This window comes from Chrysochloris asiatica, unplaced genomic scaffold, assembly GCF_000296735.1.
Source record: "Chrysochloris asiatica unplaced genomic scaffold, ChrAsi1.0 scaffold00016, whole genome shotgun sequence".
In the NCBI taxonomy this organism is placed as follows: domain Eukaryota; kingdom Metazoa; phylum Chordata; class Mammalia; order Afrosoricida; family Chrysochloridae; genus Chrysochloris; species Chrysochloris asiatica.
In genome coordinates, this window is record NW_006408534.1 from 7,972,377 (window position 1) to 7,976,390 (window position 4,014).

The following is a 4,014-nucleotide window of genomic DNA, read 5'->3' on the forward strand; positions in this document are numbered from 1 at the left end:
ATAGTGGTTACAAATTTGGCTGCTAACCTTAGGGTCAGCAGTTCAAAACTACCAGCTGTTCCTCAGGAGAAAGATGAGGTTTTCTGCTCCCATAAAGATTTACAACCTCAGAAATCTTGTACAGGATTGCTATGAGTTGGAACCGACTCGACGACATATAAGCACTACCACCACCATGGACTTCTGATGTGGCGCTAGGATAAGTACTGGACAGAAAACCACAAAGTTGACAGTTCAAACCCACCAGCTGCTCCTCAGAAACCGTATGCAGGGTCACTGAGTCAAAACCAACTTGCAGCACTTAACAACAACAACAAGTGGAGCCAAGTTTGGCCTCAGAAACTGCACATTTGAAATGCTCAGTTAAAGTGGCTCGTCAGCCCTGGGGCTGGACAGGAAAAGAGACTGGGCAAAAGCCCAGGTAGGTCAATGCAGATGTGAAATGATCAATCAGATAAGACTGGCTAGTAGGAATTGTCTTTTTTTGATCATTAAGGCAACAGGGCAGATCAATTGACTGTAACCCATTGCTCAGAGATTGACTTGCCAATGGTCGATCTGATCCATCATGCAGACATGACTCAGCTCCAAGTCATGGAAGCCTTCTCCAGGATACCACTATAAACTCACAGATCAGGGCACTAACCTGTGAGAATGAACTAAATGCACTGGGTACTATGCATTGGTTTGGAGCCATTTGAAAGGCTTTGTGAGAAGCTATATTGACAACCAAATCACCCCCAAAATTTTTCTTTTATCTTCCTCAGCCAAAAGGAGTATTTAAAAGGACAAGAAAACATTAGGATAACAGCAGGTGATAAGAATATAATTTGTTACAGTAATCATGCTCTTCTTCTCTAATGTACCACATTTCAGCAAACACTGAGATTGCTGTGAAATATATAGTAGTGAATGCTGCTTTTATCTCTCTTGTTGTATCTTCCCTCTTCAGCAGATGTGAGGTTGTTTATGGTTTCCAGGAGTGAGCTGTTGCTCTTTGGTGTTTAGGAAGGTCTTTTTGTGTGTCTGTGCTGTCTCCTATGTTGTGTTTTGGAAGGGGTAAGAGCAGACTAATCTCTCTCATGGTTTCTATGATGATGTTATACACGGAACAAGAGCATGTCTGATCTGGCTGGACTCCCAAGCTTGACTGTGGATCCCTGGGGGGCTAAGATCATTCGTGTTCTCAGTAACATCAATCTTCTGGATTCTTCCTGGTCTAAGTCATCTAATGCAAAGATTTTTCCCTTCTTTAAAAGTCAATACAGCTATTTGCTAGGTATTTTTGACTCTTCACCTTGCAGGTCCATGTAATATTAAGCTTCCCAGCCCTCTTGTGATAGGGTAGGGTCATATGATTTTTTTCTCACCAAAGAGTTGTGAGTGGAAGTGGCATGTGCCAATGTCTGATGAAATAAATAGTTGCTGGTTCAAGACCTCCAAGCTCCCCATGACTGTTGCTCTATCAGCTTCGATCTCTCAGTGACTATGATGATCAGAGCCCTTTCCTCCTCTGAAATGGATATGGACTATGAGTAAGTTTTTGATTGATTGAGATTTATGTTTTTGTTATTACAATATAGTTAGCTATTCTGATTGACTCTTTGCAGGAGTTGAATTTTATTATTATTCACTATGTTGTTGTTGGAGCATGATGGCTGTATAGGATAAGCACATGACTGCATAAGGTCAGTGGTTTGAGCCCACCAACTGCTCCATGGGAGAAAGGTGAGGCCTTCTGCTCTTGTAAAGATTTACAGTCTCGGAAACCCTATAAAGGGTTGTTATGAGTCAACTAGGACTTGACAGCACTTCACAATAACAACTTGTTAGGAGTCCTCAGGTGGTGCAGCAAATGGCTATGCACTTAACCACTAGCCAATTGTTGGTGTTTCAAACCCAACCAGAGGCACTTCAGAAGACAGAATTGGTGATTTGCTTCCTAGAGGCTATAGCCTTGAAACATCTGTGGAGTAGTTCTACTGTGCACATAGGGTCATTATGAATGGTTGTAAGTTGCTGACAAGTCGGCTCCAACTCCTGGCAACCTTATATATAACAGAATGAAGCATTAGCTGGTCCAACACCATCCTTGCAATTGTTCAAATGTTTACATCGTTTTTTGTAGTCATCTTGTCATTCCATCACATAGAGGGTTTCCCTTGCTTTTGCTAACCCTCCACTTTGCTAAACTTGATATCCTTTTCCAGAGATTGCTCTTTCCTAATGACATGTCCAAAGTAAGCAAGACAAAGTTTTACCTTCCTTCCTTTTAAAGAATGTTCTAGCTTCCTGGGAGCTAATAGTCTCATACTAGTAGGATAAGCACTCTACCTTAAGGTCGTTTTGAGCTGCAAGGTTGGTGGTTCAAACCCACCAGCTACTCCTTGGAGACCTTATACAGGGTCGCTCTGAGTTGGAACTGACTACATGGTACTTAACAATAACTGTCTTGGTATAGCTCAACTTACTGATTTTTGTTTTACCATTTTTCTCTTTCTCATTCTTCTTCTACCTTGTCTTTCTCTTCCACCCACTTCTTCTTCCTCACTTTCTTCTCCCTTACTCTCTCCTTCTCCTTCCTTTTGTTCTTTCCTTGTTCTCCTCTCCTTCTCTCTGTGTTTTCTTTCTGTCTCTCTCTGATGCCTGGGAACCTCAAATTTGTTGTTCCAAAATCAGATCCTGGTCCACCCATTCATCTCAAGGCAGCCAGAAAGCCACAGGCAGCCTGGTCCCCATCCAGTCCTATAGCACATGGTTTCCTCAGTCAGAACACATCCCAGTCCTAGCCCTGATTTTTGAAATTGGACCATAGTTGCTTCTTCCTTTCACTTAGCAATTATCTATCATGTGCCAGACTCTGGGCTAGGAAATTTCTCATTTGCTATCATATTAATTCTCACAATAGCTGTGTCAGAAAGTGGTTTATAGATAAAGGATAAGGCCCAAGAGGTTAAATCCATGCCCAACCAGACACTGTCTAATCGAAATATAATACTAACCACATTTATTGTAGTTAACATTAAAAAAAGAAATCAGTAAATCAATTTTAATAATATATTTTATTTAACCCAATATACCCACATATTATCATTTCAATACAAGAATGTAGTCAATATATGAAATGATGAATGAGATATTTTGCAAAGTTTTTCATGGTACCTCTTTGAAATCTGGTGTGTGTATTATGCTTACAGCACATTTCAATTCGAACTAGATAAATTTCAAGAGCCCAGTAGCCACATGTGGCTAATGGCTACCACATTGGACAGAACAAATCTGAAGCATAAATCAGACCATGTGACTCCTCCACTAGCTGATCAAGTGTCTTCTCATTGCAATAAGATAAAATTCTAATGCTTTACCATGGCCTATGCAATCCCAAGTGATTTTGCATCCAGAAGGCACTAAGGAAATATTTGTTGGCCAACTGAGTGCCTCAACTTTTAAACCAACTCTTTCTTAAGTTAGGTCTCTGCTCTCTTGTGGACTAATTCTAGCTATCCAATTAACCCTATAGATATCAGTCTGATTTTGTGGTTTTGAGGTATTTTTGTCTGAAATCACACTGTCTGGATTTGAAATGCGATTATTTTTTCCCTTGTAGAGAATAAATCAAATGCACCTTTCTTAGTAGTTCACTGCCCTCTTTCCAGATACTGGGAATTTCCTGAGAAGGGTTTTAGTGACTTTAATGTTATCCTTGACCCATTTCTCTTTGCTCCCTTCTTAACTGTTTATTTGTAGAGTGACCCAGTCTGCTTCACTCAACTGTCTCCTTAGGGCTTCTAGTACCTCCTATGTCTAACTCTCTGTCCCCCCTACTCCTTATATCTCTTTTTGAGTCAGTCTTTGAGTTTCTTCCTCTATTCACCTCTGTCCATCTCAACCTAGTTCATCCTATTCTATTTTCATTCAGAATAAAGGTTATTACAAGTTTAAGGCGATGGACTTCTAAGGTATTTGAGTTCAAATCATGACTCTAACTCTTATTGTCTGTGAAGACTTGCTACT